We start from the raw sequence: 20,994 nt of genomic DNA, 5'->3' as shown, positions 1-20,994 counted from the left end.
TCATTCCACCCCCCTGCATGGGCAGCGTCACCTTCCACTAGACCAGGTTGTTCCAAGCCCTGTCCAACCTTCGACACTCCCAGGGATGGGGCAGTCACAGCTTCTCTGGGCAGGTGTGTCAGGGATGCACCACCCTCACAGTCTTCAGTGAGTCCTCAGATGGGGAGGTGGAACATCCTCAGCCCTTGGCTTGAAGCACTGCAGCTGTCCCGGGATCCTGGTCGATGCCAGCTGGGAGCTGAACCCCAGTTTTGAGTGGGATGGTGCATTATCTGGGCCCGTCTGAAACTAATTTGTGTCTATCTTTGAATGCGATTTCTCCCTGAGATTGTTTGCATTAGACCCGATCCTAAAGGGAAAAGCAGAAAGCCCAGACTAAACATCCAATATTAAATAGCAAGTGCTAATATGACAGCCATTAAACACGAGTGCTCTGCTGCCCCAGAGCAGCTGGAGGGGGGCTGGCTCCTGCCCCTGCAGCCCGGCGCTACCGGCAGCCCGAGTGGCTGCACGTGGATGGATCAGATTGCTGGAAGGAAGAAGAAATTCAGTGTCCTGCTGCCAATCTTTCTGACATTCCGTCTTCTGCCTCTGCTTTTAGTTGAGGTACGTGAAGACAAGGTCCTTTTCCCTTTGGAGGTGTGGGAAGGGGAAGGGTGGCTGACCCTCTTGCTGGCTTTGCTTGGCAGAGGTTGGCAGGGAGGCTTCTCCCCCATCCTGCTGGGAAATTAAAGAATTCTTATTTTGTTTTGGGATGAATCCAAGAGGCTTTGAAGTCCTGGGAGGGATCTGCTGGCCAGGCAAAACTTTCTCCCCTCTCTGTCTCTTCCTGAATTTCAAAGCCACAGCATTGGGATAAATCCAAGAGAGGGTTCCTGGATGGCCACAGTGAAGGGGAGCAGATGTGGAGCACACTCTGGCTCAGGCCAGAGGTTTGTCCAGCTGTGCTGGGGACAGCAGGAGCAGGGAGGTGGTAGTAGAAGAAATTACCCAGAGCAGCGTGAAGGGAAACCCTCAGCTGGATCCCTGTTTGCTTCAGAGTTGTGCTGTGCCTCACTCGCAGCTCACTCTCCCTCCCACTTCTCTCCAGGTGAAATTTCAGGAACAACTGGGCAAACATCAGTGCCCAGGGATCCCACGAGTTTCCTTGTGCTGGGAAGAGTGAAGGAAGGAGAGACATCCCGGCTGTGCCTCTGGGCAGGATCCCCCTCACGTTGTCAGCGGGCACTTGCGGCCGTGGCTGGCCCTGGGTCCTTCTCCTTATCTGCCGTGCTGCTCCTCTTGCCTTGAGCTTCTTCCTTATCGCCTTCAGAGCAAACCTTCCACTTGACTTGCCGCTGACATGTGTACCTCACGCATCTCAGTTCTGCCTTACAGACGAGCCGGGGGTGATGGGGACATTCCCTGCCCTCCAGGGCCTTGCCCCATCCCGGCTGGCCCCTCTGCCCCGCTCCAGTTGCATTTGGGGGGCTGTGCTGGGAAGGGAGCTGGGGCCCCCTCCTGGTGCTCCCCAACAGGCGCTCTCACCTCCGTGAGCTTTCTGGAAACATCCTTTCTTTTTCCCCTCCTTTCGTCTCTCTCTCCTTGGGCTGTTTCAGTGAGGCTTTAGGGGGCAATCAGCACCCAGGCTCTGTGCTCGGGGAGCTGCGGTGACCAGGGTGGCTTCCCGTGTTCTGCAGCCCAACAGGCAGAGCTGCCTGTCTCTACCAAGTGGCTCTTGCTGGCACAAGGAGCAGCCAGCGCTGAGGGCAGGGGTGCCCTGTGCTGTGGCTGAGGAGCAGAGCCCCTCTGAGAGCCCCCAGAGCCCACTACAGCCCCGTCCAGGATCCTTTTCCTTGCTCCAGGATTTGCAGCTTAGGAACAAAGTGATGGAAAGGCAGATGGATGATGTATTTGTCAAAGTGTTTCCATGAGAAAACCTTCAAACACGGGATTTCTGGTTCTGCTTCTACAGTCCCAGCAGTGCAGCCTTCTGGACAGAGGTTTAAAATCCTCCTGGAGACATTCCCATCGTCCAGCAATTCCCCCAGACACATGTTGTTACGTCTTTCTTTGTTCTGAGCTTTTACATTTCCTGTAGCCTCTTGAGTGCCTGAGCACCGGCCACTTAGTACTTGCCATGGGAGCCTTGTTTCTGTGTCACTTAGCACTGGAAGTGCTCTGTGAGGCTGTGAAAAAGGAGGAATGTTCTGTGATCTTCCAGCGCACAGGGGCCCTGCACTGATCACAGAGTTATTAGGGCTGGAAGGAACCTCCAGCAGTTCACCTGCTCCACTTTATCCTCCACATCAGGCCGGTAAACCATCCTTGTCAGATGTGTGCTTAGCCTTATCCTCGGATACCTCTGGGGAAAGCAATTCAACAGCGTTCCACTGCCTGAACTCTAGTTAGAGTTATAAAGGTTCCCCTAATGTTTAACTTTAATTTTCTGTCGGGCAACATAACACCACTCTGAGTGGTTTCAGCTCCTCGATGGCTCCTCTCCCCTAAGTCCCCATTTAGAGCAGCCAGGGAAGGACTGGGATGAACTGACTCACCCTCGGCTGCGACAGTTCCAGCCAATTCCCTGTAATGCGAGGTAAGGTAGGCAGAGTTTATGGGATCAGAGCAGGTTTTAAATGGGCTCAGGCAACGCTTTAATGTCCTCTTGTGAAATTAGCTGGGCTGTGCAGCTGCTGCCTCCTCCAGCTGGCTGAGGGATGAGGGTGAAGTGACCCTCTCTGAGGGTTGCTGGGCAAGTGGGCACACAGAGGGTCACCAGACTCCCCAAGTGGGCACAGGAAAGAGAGGCAGTGGGAAAACGAGGTCTCAGTGGGGTTTGAGGGTCCTGCTGAGGGTTCCCTCCCTGCCCTCTGCACATCTCACAGCATCTCACCCCTACCTTTGGGCATCCACCCTCTCCTGGTTCCCAGGGACTGGCATGGATGGGATGTGCAGGGCACACACCCCACCCTGCCTAGGGAGTGGGGAATGTGTTAGATCCCAGCTCTCTCTCCTCAAAACCTCCTTAATATGCTCGTCCTGGCTCACCCCAGGCTGCAGAGGAGGAGGGAAGGGGCAGGCAGGGGCTGCCTGAAGCAGAGGTGGGGTCAGGTGGGGGCTGCACCTCTGGGGGAACTCAGGAACTCACCTGTGTCAGACAAGCTGTGAGAGTGTCTGGGCAAGGAGCACCAGCACAGACCAGAGGGAGGAGACCGGAATGTAACAGGGGAACGGGGCATGGAAATTCCAAACTCTTCCCAGATGAAAAACAGGGGAGAGAGGGTTTTGGCAAATGAAGTTGTAAAAAATAGTTGTTTATTCTCTTCCTCATTTTTTCCTTTGGTTGCATCCTGCATCCTCTGCTGAATCCAGCGTGTGTCAGCCTGGAAGGAGCCACCACGGGCAGCACCACCAGGACCTGCTCCTCTCCCTGCTCCTCCTCCTGCCCTCTTGGGACACTTGTGGTCCCTGTGTCCTGCTGGAGGCAAAGTCTCACCCCCTGGGAAGCCAAGACACTGCTCATGGGTGTCCCCTGTCACCTCTGTCCCCTTGTCCTCCCAGGTACCTTTAATCCCTCCTGCTCTTTCTGTGCTGATAATTCTCCAACCCCTTTTGCTCTCACTTTATGGTTTCTCCAACTCCTTCAGTGGTTGCAGGTGGGTGAGCTCCCCATGTCCCAGTTACCCCCACAGCCCTGGATGTCACCCCCTCGTTTGATGGGTGTCACAGGACTCACCAGGAGACTGGGAGAGTTCCAAGCCCCAAAATATCAGTCTCCATCCACTTCTGTGGGTTTCCATGGCTGGCTGAGATGAATCCCAGCTGGCAGGTCATGGTGGAAGGTGCCTCCCCTCATTTTTGGTGCAAATCAAATGGCCATGGGAGGCATCACCAGGAGTGGCAGGAGTTGGTGGATGGGATCTCCTGGCAGGGCTGTCCATGGGAGATGCTCCCCAAGCATGGGAGAAGCCAACCCTTGGTGAACTTTGTCCCCCCCCAGCCACACAAGGGCTTTCCTCACCCACAAATGTTTGCAGAGTGTGATTTTAATTAAACTAATTATTCAACAATATTTTTTCCCTACTGAGTGACAGTAACAAGCCACTTATATCCATTGTGGCCCATTTGTGGACAATTTACCCCAAGAATTTGGCAGCTCCCCTGGGTGAGTAGGTCACGTTTCATGTTTCCTGTCGCCTGTGGGTGAAGGCAGATTCTGGGGTGAGGTTGGGAGTTTGTGTGTTTGTGCTCACTGACTTGTCGTGTGTTTCCTGGGGATGTTCTCTAATGTTTACTGAATTCTGCTGTTTCTGTCAAGGTTCCTGGCAGAGAACTTAATCCCCTGAATTTTCATGGCTAATGAAAGCAAACCAGGACCCTGGGCAGGGGCTGAGCTGATGCTTTGAGGACTTGAGTACAGGCAGTATTTGGTATTTATCTAATTTAATTTACAATGTGGGACACTTGATTTTTGGGTTTGGTTTTCGGCCCCCCAGCATTGTAGTTCTTGTGGTTCTACCAGGATTCCAGTTCCAAATTTGGCTCTTTCACTTTAGAAAGGGGTTTTTTTATTAAAAATATGGTCAGACTGTTTTTTATTTCAAAGGAACAGTTGGTTTTCTCCCTGTTTTTGCTGATAAATTGCAAATGGGTGAAGGAAAGTTGCTCAGACTTTCCCTGTAAACATTCTCTCTTTTGGGTGGAGATTAAGCATGGGGAGTTTCAGGCTAAAATGCAAATGGTTTGGACATTTATGAGAGTGGGAAGGCAAGGGCCAATTATGAGCACAGGTTTGTAGTTTATAGAGGTGCTCCTGCAGCCAGGACTGGCCTGGGGAGCTCTGGGGGCTGTGACAGCCTCTGTCACCCTCCTCCTGAGACCTGAGATATGGTGGGAGATGGTGGGAACATCTTTTGGAGGTGGAATGGGATTTCCACAGCAGGATCTGATCACGTGGGATATTTAACCTTTGCTGGCTGCAAAGCCCAGGAGAGCAGCTGAGTGTGGAGCTTTGGGACACTGGGAGCCCCTTCACCCCATGGAGGGGAGTTGGGTGGGTCTTTGGGGAGATGCACAGCAGGACACTGGTCACTCAGCCAGCAGTAGGGAATTTAGGGGGAAATTCTTCCCTGTGAGGGCAGTGAGGCCCTGGCACGGGTGCCCAGAGCAGCTGTGGCTGCCCCATCCCTGAAGTGTCCAAGGCTGGGTGGGATGGGGCTTGGAGCAACCTGGGATAGTGGAAGATGTCCCTGCCCGTGGCAGGGGTGGAACAAGATGAGCTTTAAGGTCCCTTCCAACCCAAAGCAGGTCTGGTGGAAAGTGTGGGGTGGCTGCCAAAGCCTTGGTGGAGCCCTGGGATGCTGCTGATGGCTTTAGGAAGGAGCAGGAGGGGGCTGCACTGAGAGCTCCTCCAGGAAATCCCTGCAGAGCCTGACAGCAGATTTGCACTGTGAAAAATTTACATCTCCCGCTAAGAACTCAATTTTTGTAAGAGATAATCAAATGTGACCCGGATAGCAGAGTGAGATTTTTACAGGATGTTTTTTTCCTTCTTTAAAAATATTTGCTCCTCTCTCTTCATTTCCATTCAGCATCTTTGGCAGTTCCCAATGGCTGCATGTTGACAAGGATCCCCAAACCACTTGTAAATGCTTCCAAGTGAGGCCAAGGGGGAAGTCACGGCCTCCACCTCCAGTTATAACAACCTCAGGATGAAGGAGGTTGATCCCAGCTGCCTGATGCTGGAGGGGCTGCACTCATTTATTGCCATTCCAGAGGTTATCAGAGAGGGGAAGGTGGGATGAAGGGAAGTCACAGGGCAGAAATTGTTCTGGAATCCACCAGGTATGTTGGCAAAGCCTGGGAGTGGGGAGTATCAGCAGGTAATGCCAGCAGAGCTGCCAGGGCAATGCTCTTCTTCCACCCACGGGCTCTCTTAAGCCCTCACCTGTCAATCAGCCCCTTATTTACATGAATCCTAAATCCACTTGCAGCTTCTTTAAATAAAGCAGGAACACGCACCTTCCCGTTGCGAAACATATTATAGCAGTTTGTCACAGCATCATGCAGGAGGTATTAATTCCCAAATCATTTTATGACATGTTTTATCATAAGTTATTAAAGCAGGGAGCTGCATTGGGCAATCACTTGATAAACTGAGCCATAATTTAACACGCTCTGCCGTCATATTAGTGAGGAACAAGATTTATTTTCTCAGTGCAACTTTAATTATGGATAACACACGCAGGGGATTGAGGCAGCAGAATCCTTGAGGTTAATGATGTCTCCTGTGGAGCACCTTGGGGCAAGGCACGGGATCTTCCCAGAGCTGCTGACTCACCTGTGGTCGGTGTGTCTGGCTCCAGGTCTGCAACGTGACCTGGAGATCTGGGCCTCAAAAGGGTTGTTGTGGTGTTGTAGTTGGATGTGGAGCACTGGGAATATCTTGCCAAGGCCTGGCTGGCTGCCTGGATCTGGTGCCCTGGGGGAAGCTGAATCCTCCTCCCTCCCCATCTCTGCACTGGGACTTTCCCAATAGACAGGAGTGAGTCCCAAACCCATCTCAGCTGAGTAACTCAGAGTGGCCCCATGTTTGGTTCCCTGAAATCTGGGTACTTTGTGGCCCATCAGACTGAGGGCTGGGAAAATCTGCTTCCTCCAGCCCCCTGTCCCTCCAAGGCTGGAATCCTTCCCTCAGCCTCTGCTCTTCCCAGTTGCTTTCAGCACTTCCATTGCAGCTGGGAATTCTCCACGATCGCTGGGAACCGAAGGATCCTCCTCTGCTGGCTGCATTTCCTGCCCATCAGCTCGGGTGGCTCTCACAGCACTTGGATTCACAGGGATTGTCGTCCTGTGGGGTTGTGGCTCTTGGCTCCTGCCCCCTGGATCCCGCCTGAATCCCTGAGGCAGAGCCAGCAGCAATCCCAGCCCATTGGGATGCTAGAACAGAACACCAGGGAGGTAGAGAAACCCCAGGAAACAACCCAGGGGCTGCCAAAAAAGTTGGATATCTCCTCCCATTGGGGGAGTTAATGACCCTCCTGGCAAATATCATTGGGAGCTTGTCAGGAATCCTCACGTTTCCCCTGGTCACTGATGTGTTCTTGCTTTTTTCCATGTGTTTATTGTTGGCTCTGGAAATTGTCTTTTAATTTCTGCACCTTTGTTCTCCCTCTGGGGGGCCTGAGGGCTGATCTGGCCCACGACTCCTCACCCACACACTGGTGAGACAGGGATGTGCCCATGTGGCTCTGGGATTGGGGATGCAGAGTCCAGGCCCTCAGACCATCTGAGGACCCTGGTTTTGCTGCCACCTCACCAGGTGCATTTGGCAGAGATGCAGAAAAGCTGTCCCTGTGGATCCTCTGGGGTCTGGGAGTGCTGGAGCAGCAGCACAGTGAGGGCTTGGGATGCAGCACAAGGATCCCTGCAAAAACTGCAGAGAGAAACCAGCTGGATGGATCCAGTGCTGCCCGCCTGCCACTGCCATTCCGAGCTCCCTCCTTCACAATTAGAGATAGGGGAAGAACAATAATCCCTTGTTAAACTCTAAATTATGCCACAGTTTGGGGCATGGAAGGAGAGCAGAGGGAGGAGATGCTTAAACACATTGGGCTGATGTAATTTCTTTTAGTCAGGAGCAGGAGCAACACAATCCAGTTCTCTTCCCTCCAGCAGAACAAAAGGGAAAGTCTCCAAGGGGAGATTAGAAATAGGGAAACAAGAACACAAAAGCCAAAGAACTACGAAATGAGGGAGCAGAGGAAGAGAAAATAGAAGAAAAAAAAGAAAAAAGGACAGACAAAGCCATCCCCCCTGAGGTGTCCCCTCCAGTGTTGAACAGCTTCTCTCTTCCCCCACTTCCCCCAGCCCCAGCCAGGCTCATGGAGCCATAAAACAAGAGTTTGTGGCGTGTTCAATCGATTATTCCCCCTAACGCACTGTTTTTGGAGACAGGTAATTTATTTCAGACCCTACATGTCTACATCCAAAAAAAAAAAAAATCCCCTTTCCCTTTTCCTTTCTTGGCTTGCTGGCTGCAGCCCTTTCCCTGCCCCTTTGCTCTGCCTCCCCCTCTCCCCTCCCCGTCCCCCAGACACGAGCCTTCCCCAGTGAAAGGTGCGGCCATTCCCACAGTGAAACCCAAGGCAGGTAATGACTTTCTCACCCCATCCATACAGCTCCAGGAACTCCTGCCTCTCCAGCTGCATCCCTTTAGTTCACAGAGCCTGGGGGAGGGGGACGTGCCAGCCCCCTCTGATTCCCTTTCCTCCAAGGCGTCTCCATAAAAAATGAAGGAGAAAGATATAAAGGGAGCAAGTGTTTGCAGAGATAGAGTTTCCATGAGAGGGTTGGGAAGTGGGGGCTGTTTGGTGTCTGGGAAGGAGCAGGTTCTTGAGCTCCCACTGTGCTCTCCACGTGGGATCTGCAGGATGGTTTGTCTGCTGCTGCCAGCTCTGGGGAAAACATCACACAGTCACCATGGAATGGGTTGGGTGGGAAAAGATCTTAAAGCTCGTCCAGTTCCACCCTCTGCCATGGGCAGGGACATTTTCCACTATCCCAGGGTGCTCCAAGCCCTGTCCAGCCTGGCCTGGGACACTCCCAGGGATGGGGCAGCCACAGCTTCTCAGGGCAACCTGTGGCAGGGCCTTCTCACCCTAACAAGGAAGAATTTCTTCCTGATATCTCATCTAAACCTCTCCTCCTTTAGTTTAAAACCATTCCCCCTTGTCCTATGACTATCTGCCCATGTAAAACTTTGCTTTTCAAGGAGCTCCAAGGAGAAAGGAGCATCTGGATTGTGTTCCCACCGGAGTTCGCCCCCCTCCCTGGGCAGCCCTGGCTGCAAACCCCAGATTGAGGTCCTGAGTCGTGGTGCTGGGCACAGCTCAGCCCAGGTCCAGGGTTTGTCCTGGCTGATCTCCCCTGTCCTTGGACAGCAACACCTTGGAGTTGATGTGTGGAGTGAGGAGAACAAGGTTTGTGGCTCAGCAGCTGAAAGGAAACAGCCACCAGTGAGGTTTATTGGGATCTGCTCCCATTCCAGCCACACAGGAGGAGAAGGGCTCTGGCAGAGCAGTGCCACCCATGCCAGGGCTCCTCTCATCCCCCACCAGGCCCTTCAGCTGCTGGGTAATGTCCAAGGGCTGTTCCCAGCCCCAGGGGGTGCAGCCTGGTCCCAGGGTCAGGCTGGGATCAGAGCCTGTCCAGCGAGTGGTGGGGTGATGGGACACACTGGTCCTTGTTCCCAGGCCTCCCTGGCTCCTGGCTGAAGGATTTCTGCAGGCTCTGGAGGTGTGAGAGTGGATGAGCAGCTCTGAAGGGCTGTGGAATGTGATTTACAGGATTACACCTGCGCTCACCTTACTCCAGAAGGGGTTTCATCCTAATGTGCTCTGGTTTTGTGGGAAAAGAGCAGATTAGCCATCACTGACAACTTTGCTGTTCAGACCTGCTGCTCTGGAGGACTCTTCCACTGAGACAGCAGGTGCCTGTGCTGCCAGCCCACGGCTCCTGGGCTGGGAGCTCAAACACCAGTGTGTTTCTGTCTGGGGAATTCAGGAGCAGCAGGAATATTTGGATCATGGAGCCTTAAATATGTTTTCTGATGTTTCAGAGCAAGGCCAAAGCCCATCTGCATTCCCCCCCCCGCACTGCCCTCCTGTCCTCCTCCCAAGGACTCCACCAAGATCAAAGCCTGCCCAAACCTTTTCCATTTGCCCCGCTCCACTCTGGTGGCCCCTCGGCCAGATGACTGCTCCCAGCCCTCCCAGCCCTCCCACTTCCCAAAGAAACTCAGTAAAGCTGGGCCAGAGAAAGCAACTCCCTTGACACATCTTCCTGTGGGAGGGGCTCTCATGGTCCTGGAAAACTGGGACAAATCCCAACGAGTGTGGCACAGGGCTTGGCATCTGGGTGACCATCATCTGGAAGGGCTGTGCCACATCATGGCACTACAGGTGACCTGAGTGTTCATAGTGGTGGAGATTTTTTGGTCATGAAAGGTTTTTGGCAGAGCTTGTCCCCTTTTGGACACATCCCCCACCAGAGCCATCCAACATCCCCCAACTCCATCCCTTCTCCACACTCTTGCAGCCAAACCATCCCCAGCCACCAACCAGGACTTTGATCCATGCCAGCCTTGGAGTCCCTCAGCATTTCATCAGGACCTTGATGACTCAGCAGGTGACTGACCAGCTCCAGGCAATGTTATTCCTGTGTTAAGCTGCTGAAGTTTTGGGAAATATATGACCATGAATCAGGCACTTGCAAGACAAACCCCCTCATTGGGAATTTGGAAGAGAACAACAAAATGATTAAGCGGCTGAAAGGATTGACTTATGAAGAGAGATTAAAAGAGCTAAATCCTCCTGGCTGGGCTCACCAACATCCATGGCAGGATGGGATAACCATCTCCACATCCATGGAGGGCATAAATCACAGCTCGGGGGATTTGCAGGGGCAGCCCTGGGAGATTAACTGGGAGGAACAGACAGAAGTAGAGCATAAGGGAAAAATCATGTAGGCAAGAGCTGGTGAGGACTCCAGGGCTGGAGAAGAAGGCTCTGATGGGAAGGCAGGAGCTCTTTGTTGAAGCCTCCCAGGGCTTGGAGAGATCTGCCATGAGGGAGGAGAAATGGCTGGCTGAGACTGGGATCCACTGGCTGATACTGGGATCCACTGGCTGATACTGGGATCCACTGGCTGATACTGGGATATACTGGCTGATACGGGGATATACTGGCTGATACTGGGATCCACTGGCTGAGACTGGGATCCACTGGCTGAGACTGGGATATACTGGCTGATACTGGGATATACTGGCTGATACTGGGATCCACTGGCTGATACTGGGATCCACTGGCTGAGACTGGGATCCACTGGCTGAGACTGGGATCCACTGGCTGATACTGGGATATACTGGCTGATACTGGGGTTCTCTGGTAACTGCTGAAAATGGCCTGGAAAGCTGAGCTGGGAATTTGGCAGCACAAGGGGTTCGTGCCTGTGCCAGTAAAATACAGCTCCAGTAAGAAGAGCTGTGGGGCTCTGGAGCAGTGGGATGGAGCGGTGGTGGGGACTCAGGAAGATGCTCTCTTTAATGTCATCTTACAGCAAAAAAAGGGAAAACCTAACCTGGGAAACTGTTTTCTACACTCCAGTAGTGAGTGTGAGATGACAGGAACAGTGGGAGCTGAGCATGGCAAAAGGTCTGTCCAGCCCATCTGAAAGTGGGCTCATCCCCACTGGTCCCACTGCCAGCAGACCTGGAGGCCAGCTGAGCACAGGACACTGTGTGAGGGCAGGTGTGGGGCAGCCCTACAAGCTGCACAGGACCATGATCAGGAGTGTTGCATCCCCTGCTGCCGAGTCCCAGTTTAACTGGAGGGGATGGGCCCATTGCAGAGGTGGCAGCAGCGATCCCCTCACCCAGAGCTGGGCTGGGAGGAGCCCTGGGCAAAGCTGCCATGGCTTTGCAAGGCTCAGTGGCCACTTGGCTTTGAAATGTCTCATGTCTCTGCTGCTCCAGAGCCATCTCTGAGCTGCTGCCAAGTTTCCTGATGGACTCTGCAAGACTCTGTGTGCTCCTGAAACAACTGCATCAGCTGTGCCTGAGGCGAATTCCCACACAGTTAAACGAGGATGCTGAGGAAGGAGCTGGCACCCTCTGAAGCAGCCCCTAAGGAAAAAGGGAACATTGCTGACAGTTCTGAGGCTGCCTGGCTCCCACACACCGCTACTTCTGATTAGCTTTTAAACATATTTAATCTGCACAATTTTACAGTGGGGATTCAGCTTTATTCCTGCAGAAATCCTCCTCCTGTGCATGGGTGAGCTGCACCACCCTGGGCACCGAGGAGGCCTGTCCCTGTCCTCCTGCACCACGGACATCTGGCAGGTCCATGTGTGACAACCACCAGAGGAGGAGACGTGGGTCTGGCTCTGCCCATGTGACGTGTGGGTCACAATCTGTCCCAGCCCAGGTGCCCGTGGGTGGGAGGGGTGGGAACTCCCTTCCATCGGCAGCAGAACATGGATCAGTGTTGAGCTCAGAGAATAAATCTGGCTATATAACTCACTCCAGACTTCCCCACTCCCAGGAGTTCTTAGTTCCTGATGTGTAGCAGTGCTTGCATTGACTGGAATGAGGAGAGGTCACTGGGGGGTTCTATTTTCTGATGGGATGAGTTAAACCCTGGTGTGCACCCTCCAACTCCTACAAGAACTGAAGTGGAATGAGCTGCTCCTGCTTTATTTTCTCTAACATTGTGCATTTTCTCTGAAATCTGCATATGACAAAAGCATTAATGAGGCAGAGGGAAGCTGCCTAGTGGTGCTCAGGGAAATGAATTTCCTATTCCCTGCATGGAGTGTGGGGCTGGTTCCCAGCTCCAGCTGCAGCATCTTCCCCTCGGTGACCCGTGTGGTGGTTCAGCCTGGCTGTGTGATGCCCTCTTGCCAGCCCACATGGCCCAGTGTGCCCACTCTTGACCACCAGCCCAGACCCTCTGCTGCCAGTGGGCCAGGATGCTCCTCTCCACTGCACTCAGCTCAGCTCAGCTCAGCTCAGCTCTTTAAATGGTAATTTCCCGTGAGGAGCTCCCAGCTCTCTCATTTCTCTTCCCACCAGCCCAGCCTTTGGCTTACACTTGCAAATGACAAATTATGCTTTTGCCTCTAATTCCAGCTTTGCTGGCATCCTCTGTCGGCGCAGCCTCGGCAGAAAGCAGCAGGTTCTGTGCAGCCAGCAGGAGGTCGGTGTCTCCTCTCTTCCCAGCTCCCTCCCCCCACCTTAATTGCAGCCCAACACGGGCTTTCGAGGTGTATTAAACATACAAATTATTCTGCAAAGCCTCATGAAGTGCTGGTTACCGAGGCCTCTAATGGGAGATGACAGAGCAACCAGAGAAGCTGTTAACGACAAAGCTTTGTCTGAAGCGGCCCTGGCTGTGATGGCTGGGCGGTGCTGGTGCCCGGGCAGGGCTGGCACTGCTCAGGCACCCTGTGCCCCCACCATGGTTCCTGCCGGACTGGGGCATCATGCTGGGATCTATGGAGAACCAGAGGCTCTTGGCAAAGGCTCTCCCAGCCGCACCTGCTGGAGCGATGCTGATGGATTGGAGGGAGTTCAGAGGAGAAGCAGGAACATAATCAAGGAGCTGGAGGGCAGGATTTATACGGCGAGTTTAAAGGGCTGTGTGATGGCAACAATAACAAGTGCTCACAGCACACAGGGGGTTCATCTCCGGGCTCAGACGAAGCACATGAATGGCTGAATCCCCCCTAGTGTGGGGACATCCACCTCCACCTGCAGCAGGAGTGATGGAGAGCCATCTGCAGCCTCCTCCAAGCCCAGACACCGAGGAGGGAGGGAGGGTGGGAGAGTGGGAGGGTGGGAGGTGCTCAGGTAAGCCCACGGGCTGTAGTAAGTGATAGAAAAGCACAGGGATGAGAAAAGGAAAATGTAGGCTGAGTAGCAGGGGAGCTTTGCCAGCAGGGCAGCACAGGCATCAGGGACTGTTGCCATCCTGGAGCAGGAGGGACAACCTGGCACTTCCTAACACACATTTGATTGCTCCACTCCCAGCTCCACTCCCAGGTCCGGTCCCAACCCATTCTCCAGGGAGGGAGACCGAGCCCAACAGCCTAAATATAGCCTGGCCTAACACAGGTGAAGGTGCTGGGAGTGGTAGAAGTTCATAGGGAAAATCCCCTCCCTGTGGCCCAGCTACAGGCGGCCCCTCGCCCGATGACTGTGGAAGTGGACATGGAAAGTTTTGGCCAAAAATAATCCAACAAAGCAGGGGAAATAAAAAAAATCCTTATGTTACAAGCTCTCTTGTCTCCAGCTGCGCCGAGGACTGTGGGGGAAAGATAAATGTGGATCCAGGCAGAGGGACCAGGGCATGGCTCAGGGCTGCAGGAAGATTTAGAGCCTTGAAGTCCAAAGGCAGGGCTGGATCATCACATGAGGAAAGAAAAATCCCTGGGAGTGGATATCACATTAAACAATGTGTTGTAATAAGTGTTTTATGCTTTAGAGGAGGAGAGAGAACAGTGAAATCCCCTGTAAGAGCTAATTACTGCAAATTCCTTTTCAATAAAACAAGACAAAAAAAATCCTCCCTTAACTGAAAAATCCATTTAAGGCTCAGCTGAGGTAACTGCGGTTCATGTCCTGGTGCACAGTTAGAGGAGTCAAAGGGGTTTAATCAGAGCTTGGCACAACCAGCCCAGCTCCAGAGGGAGTCGAGGGGCTGGGGGGAAGGTCCGCAGGGAAAAGGTGATCCCTGGGGACCAAAATCCCAGGGGAAAGGCTTCATTGTGCTGGTGGGAGAGGCCATGCTGAACGTCAGGGTGAACTTCTTTTGGGGTGTCAGGAAGGGGCAGGGATTAGGAGAACAGCAGGGGCTTGGAAGTACCTCTGCTCTGGGTCTGGGTGAACTTCTCCTGGGAGCTGGTGGTCCTTGTGGCACCTCACCAGCAGTTCCAGGCCCCTGGTGAGGTGTGACTGGGGTCACCAGTGCTGGGAAGGGAGGGTGGGATCCCCCCACCCTGCACTGCCACGTCCCACAGCCCCACGCGACCTCCATCGCCTCTCACGGTCCAACACAATTACAAATAAAATAAAGACCTGAATTCAGAGAGGATTTGCCTCTGTCCCTGACACTCTGCATTACCCTGTGATTTGAAATGGGGCCAGTTTGGTGGATTTCTTGCACATGGGAGCAATATATTGAATTACATGTATGTCCAGTGCTTTGGAGAGATACATTTCTTTTCCACATGTTCCTGCAGCTGTGTGACCCCAGGAAACCCAACAGTGGGGTCTGTCTTCGGAGACAAATAGGGATTGTTTTGTGTCCATGTGGAAATGCTCCCCCCCTGCAGCCTCTCCCAGCCCCTGTGTGTGACTCAGTGTGTGAGTGTGTGAGTGTGAGTGTGTGTGTGAGTGTGTGTGAGTGTGTGAGTGTGAGTGTGGGAGTGTGTGTGTGAGTGTGTGCATGTGAGTGTGAGTGTGAGTGTGAGTGTGTGCATGTGAGTGTGTGTGTGCATGGGGGGGACCATTCCCCACACAACACGTTCACATCCCGCTGAAACCAAAAGCAGAAATACGGGATATTTCTTCCCCACAACCCCACAGGGTGGAAACACAGCACTGGGCAGGCTCAGGAGGCCCCAGGCCAGGAGAGCTGCCAGTTGCCCAACCTCATCTGAGCAGGGAAAGCCTGGGAGGTTGCTGCCAGGAGACAAATCCACAGGTAGGTGAGTCTGCCAGGTATTGCTCTGCATCACCTTGACCAGACCCACATGGACAGGGAGCTGCTGCTCCCCCATCACCATCATCCTGTCCCGACTTTGTCTGCACAGGGGGCCCAGCGAGTGGGGAGCAGGCAAAGCAGGGAAGTGGGATCCCTGGGCAGTGGGATGCTCATGGCAGTGGGATGCTCTGGGCAGTGCCCCTCCTGCCCACTCACACCATGGCTGGGAGCACAGGTTGGGCTCAGCATCCGTGTCCTGTGAGGACTCACCAGCACATTCCATGGGGACAGGACCCAGCCCAGCGGAAAAGGCAAACCCCCCATGTTTTGTAAATAAATCAGGAGTGACTGTGGTGTGTGTCAGCCACTGCAGCCAAAGGGACCTGCCCTTTCCCTCCCTCTTCTGTCCCTCCCAACCCACTGGTGCCCAGAGAGGAGAAGAGGCTTTGCTGATAAAATGTGGGACTTCCAGGAAAATAAAATCAGAATGCAATATATTTCTTTTGTATTCCTTTTTGGTTTTGTTTTAAAGAAAACTGTAGGATCAAGAGAAGTGTTTGTAGGGTAGAAACCTGTTTGGTGTGGAGCATCGTTACCAAAACACGTCACTCCCAAGCAGCACAGTCGCTGCTGCCTGAAACCCAGATCTCTGACATCATCTTTGCAAGCTCATTTCCAGAGCACTGACTTGAGGTGAAGCCCAGAGAGCCTGAGGCTGGGCCTGGAGCCTCCCAGGAAATCAAACACTGCTGGACTCCGGTGTCAGCTCCAGGGTGATGTGAGGCCAAGGAGCACACCTGCCCTCGGGCCCTGGTTCCACATCCCCGGAGGTACCGAGCTCCGAGTTAGCCCTGCGGTGATCCAACAGCATCCCCAGCATCCCCACCACCACTACGGAGCCCGGGAAAGCTGCTGTGATCCCCATGGAATGTGGGACAAGCAGGGTGATAACACCTGGGCTGGGCACGGAGCTGGGCTGCTCCACAGCCCCGGGACCCCCAGGCTGGATGAACTGCCGAGCCCCGGGAGCTGCTGCGGGAGGAGCCTCCACCCGCACAGTCCCTGGCACAGCGCTTGGATTGGCTATAAATAGGAGCTGAGAGCACAGCAATTAATCGGGAGCGCCGCTGTCCTCCCAGCGGGGCGGGGAACGCGACGGGCACTCCCTGCGGGGGACAACTCCAGCTCCACCGGCAGACACGGCTTTGAGGCACCTTCCAAGGGTTACTTTGAGGCTGGGTCATGAGTTGGGGCTGTTGTGGTGTAACAAGTGCCCAGGCACTGGCTGAGCTGCTGTGGCTGGAAGCCAAAGGCACCGGCACGTCACCAGCACATGCTGCCGGTACGGGGGACCCACCGGCTCTGGCACCAGCAGCACGTTCAGGGTCGGCACAGGATTCCTTGGCACCAGCAGCTGAGCAGCAGGAGGATTATAGGCAGTGGAAGCCTGTGGAGATCCTTCCTCTCCCAACCCACACCGTGTGTATCACCCACTGTGAGCCCCTCGAAATACTGAAATGGTTTAAAGAGATTTAGATGAAATATTAGGAAGAAATACTTCCCTGTGAGGGTGGAGAGGCCCTGGCACAGGTTGGCCAGAGAAGTTGTGGCTGCTCCATCCCTGGAAGTTTTCAAGGCCAGGTTGGATGTGGTTTGGAGCAGCCTGGGACAGTGAAAGGTGTCCCTGCCCATGGTAGGGGGTGCACTGGGTGGGCTTTAAGGTCTTTTCCCACCCAAACCTCCCTGTGACTCTGTGGGGCCCCAACTCCTGAGCTCTCTGTAACTCACAGCCCTTGTTCCAAGCCTGGAGCCCACACCAATATTCACCTTTTTTTGCCTTGAACAGGGGAAGGGTCAGTGCCTGACCCAAACCAAAATGGGAGCAGTGTCTCACCTGCCACTCAGTCCTTATGTGCCTATTTTGGGGAGCTGAGCGAGACCCTCCTGGCCGTGCCCAGTAGAGCCCAAGGGGCTGTGCCCGGGGGAGCCTCTCCCTCCACTGGGGCCTGTAGGAGCCATGCTGGGACCGTCCTGGTGGGAAGCCACTTTTAGCTGGTGCTACAGGGAGGGCCATATTGGTTTCAGTCTGTTCTGCAAAACACTTACCAGCATGTGCAATCTGTGATCCCCTGCCTGACGAGAAATGCTAATTGTGTGCGAAGGACCTGCCAAGAGCCCGCAGTATTCCCGGGAAGGGGTTTGTTGGGATTATTACTATTGTTCTGGCAGCTGCAGCACAGCCAGGGGCTGGCCGTGGCTGAGGAGCGAGCAGGGCAGGGGTGAGCGGCTCTCCCTGCCCACTGCCCGCCCATGGCAGGGGTTGGGACCGGGAGGAATCCTGCCCGTGCCGCAGGGGAGGGGTGGGCACAGCATTTCTCCTCGGGCGGAAAGTGTCAGTTTTGCATAAAATACGAAGTGAAAATCCTTCTCCCTTCATTTACTCCCTGTCTGCCAGCCCGTGGCGGTGCCTGCATTCTGCTGCCTCCCCTTCCAGCAAGGGGTGCCAGGGGAGCCGGGGCTGCCCGAGGGCCGCGGGCAGCAGGGTCTGCAGGGCAAGGGTGCTCGGGCAGGTACACGGACCCCACAGTGCTGGGAAGACCCGTCCTGACGCAGGTGGTGGATGCAGGACGTGGGTTTGCATCTCCCCTGCAGCCACTTCCAGGGAGGGGCTGGTTCCTGCTGGGGCTGGGGAGGACACAGAAAGAAGGGGATGGAGAAACGGGGCGAGGATTTTGTTACTGAGACCCAAAGCAGAGCCATATCTGGACACCACCAGACTCATCCAATTCCCAGTGATCCAAACGAGCTGAAAAAAAAAACAAAGAGGGAGAAATGATGGCTTTAGCTTGATTTAAAAGCAGAGGAAAAGCCCCACATGATGTGAGAATGCAGTGCCTTTCCTGGGCTTTGCAGGAGAAAATTAAGGCTCAGTTTTGCAAACCCATAGAATTCCAGAATCCCAGAATGGTTTGAATTGGAAGGGACCTTAAAGACTAACTCATTTCACCCACCTTGCCATGGGCAGGGACACCTCCCACCAGCCCAGGGTGCTCCAAGCCCTGTCCAACCTGGCCTTGGACACTTCCAGGGATGGGGCACCCACAGCTTCTCTGGGCAGTTGTTCCAGCACCTCACCACCCTCACAGTAAATCATCCTGACTTCTCACCCACGGGCTGGGAAACAAGCAGGAACACTGATGGATTTGGTGTTTTTTCTTCTCTGTCCTTCCTTGCTAATTTACAATAAAGGAACCAGATAAAGTTTGATAACTTTGGAAGGGAGAGAGTGAGGCAGAAGCTGACCCAGCCACTGGCTTCTGGCACTCCTCCTGCTCCTCAGAGAATAAATGAGGTGCTCTCCATTCTCTGCTCGTCTGCCACCCTCCACTGAATCTGTCATGGGCTCATCTGTGTATAAATTAGCTTTTCACAGCAATGCCGTGTAAAATTATTTCTGTCATCCTTTTATCTGACCAGTTTATCTCATCAGCTTGTCAGTCTTAATTCTCCAACCTCTGTCTCCTCCCCTTGGCACAGCCACCTGAGCTCCCTCAGAGGAGGGACTGAGTCCACCTGGAGCTCCTACAGGATTCACCAAGGTGGGAAATGCTTCAGGTCCTCTGGAGCAGCAGAACAGACAGGTTAAAACAAGCCTGGCAGGACAGAATGGAGTGGCACAAACCCTGCCATTTCCAGTTGATTATTTGTTGTTCAGAGTCAAGCAATGACATTTATTGGGACTGGCATGTGGTAGGTCACCCACTGTTTGGAGGCTGAACTGGGCTGCATGTGGTGACATCAGTTCCATGGGCTTGTCCCCAACAGTTGTGTCTTTGCATTCTGGCTCACGGAAAAACCATTTCCATTGTCTGGGACTCTTTGTGCTCACTTGCACGAGGGCTGCTGGGAAGGGAACTCAAAAGGGATGCAGCTGGAACACATTAATTAGAGATTCCAGAGGAACAGTCACCCAAGTGCTTTTAGCACCTTGTCTCAGCTCGGTGTGTCCCACGGGCTTTGCTGCAGAGGGAGGCACAGGAGGCCACTGTGAGATCCAGGGTGGGTGATGCAGATCCTGGGGAGGGTGCCAAGCACCCCAAGGGATGGTCACCCCACAGGCAGGTGCCACAGGGGCTGCTTCACAGACCTCCAGAGCACCGACAGCCCTGTCCTCACCTGCTGCACCTCCCCAAAGCCTCTGTCCCACCTCCCCAATTCTTTCTGCCTGCCCAGAGGACCCTCTCCTCCAGCATCCTTTCCTGTCCCTCCTTCTCAGGGTTTCAGTGAAGGTGTGGAAACACCTTTATTCTGGAAAAACAGAGGGATGGACCTCTCTCCTCCCTAGAGATATCACTTGTCCTCTGCCGTGGCACCAGGTGCCCATGTGGCTCTACAACATCCCCTCCCCAGCCTGGTGTCCCCATCCTGCTCATCCATGGCCATGGACTCATCCTCAGCCCCCTGCACCTCTTGCCTCCCCCTCATCCTCTGCCCTTTGATTTTTCAGCAGTTGGTTGTGACTTCTGGTTCCCCACATTATCTGTTCTCTTCACTCACAGGAATATTGTGGGTTGTAATTCTGTCTGCTACATCTTGTGAATATTTCTGGACTCTGAAGTTTCCTGGCTCCAGATGTTCTGGCCAGACCAGAGGAAAAAACCAAAAAACCAAAAAACCCTCAGCATTAATAAAAACCTTTTGAAAATGAAAAGTCATATTGCGCAGTAGTGACATCATATCCGTGAAATATGACCTGATGATGTCACAGCTGAGAAATGAGGGATGATTGTTTCTTCTTGGCAAACGCTGGCTGGTTGGGCCAGACCTGTTAAATAAATGCACATGGACTATAAATATGTATATTAAACCCAGAAGTTGTGAATGCAGCCTCGTGGTCACCTGGGTCAAGGAGCCTGACAGGGAGAAGGGGTGATGGGGAGGGTGCAGAGGTTGGAGAAGGGGTTTGTTCCCCAGTTGTATTCCTAAAAGTTGGTGAAAAGCTTTGTCTCCCAATTTCACACCTGAAAACTGGAGAAATCCCAATTCTACTCCCAAAGATTGAGGGAAGGGTTTGTCACCCACTTCTACACTCAGATATCACCTGATTGTCTGGCTGCCTTTGGGCTTTCCTTTGCTTTCCTCCACACGCCCAGTGACTGCTGTGGACAGAGGGATGGCTTTGCAAGGCTGTCCCTCTGAGCCAGGATGGTGGGTGGACAGCTCTGGCCTGGCCTCAGGGAGCCAGGATAGTGCTCAGTGGAGCCAGCACTGCCGGTGCCAGAGCCAACCATCCCCATCCCAGAATAACCCCAGCTGCCTGTGCCAGGAAAATCCACTTCTCTCTGACACCCTGACAAGCCTCTTACCCCTGAAAGCCTCAGGATTCGGTTCCCCCCCTCATTACTGTCCCAGGATTGGCTGCAATCCTCACTGCCTTGGCCATGTGCTCCTGCACGGGGGATTTAAGCCTGTGAAGCAACACTCCATAAAACATCCACGTGGATTGCCCAGACTGCGGAATCCCGACCCTCCCTGGCACGGCAGCGTGGCCAGGGCAGCACCCGGGGCTTCCCTCAGCCAGACACACTCCACGTGTGTGTGTGTGTGTGTGTGAGTGTGTGTGTCTGTGTGTGTCTGTGTGTGTGTCTGTATGTGTGAGTGTGTGTGTGAGTGTGTGTCTGTGTCCGTGTGTCTGTGTGTGTGTGTCTGTGTGTGTGTGTCTGTGTGTGTCTGTGTGTGTCTGTGT

This window comes from Pithys albifrons, chromosome 14 (genome assembly GCF_047495875.1).
Source record: "Pithys albifrons albifrons isolate INPA30051 chromosome 14, PitAlb_v1, whole genome shotgun sequence".
NCBI lineage: Eukaryota > Metazoa > Chordata > Aves > Passeriformes > Thamnophilidae > Pithys > Pithys albifrons.
The sequence above is the reverse complement of the archived record's forward strand: the minus strand, read 5'-3'. Positions refer to the sequence as shown.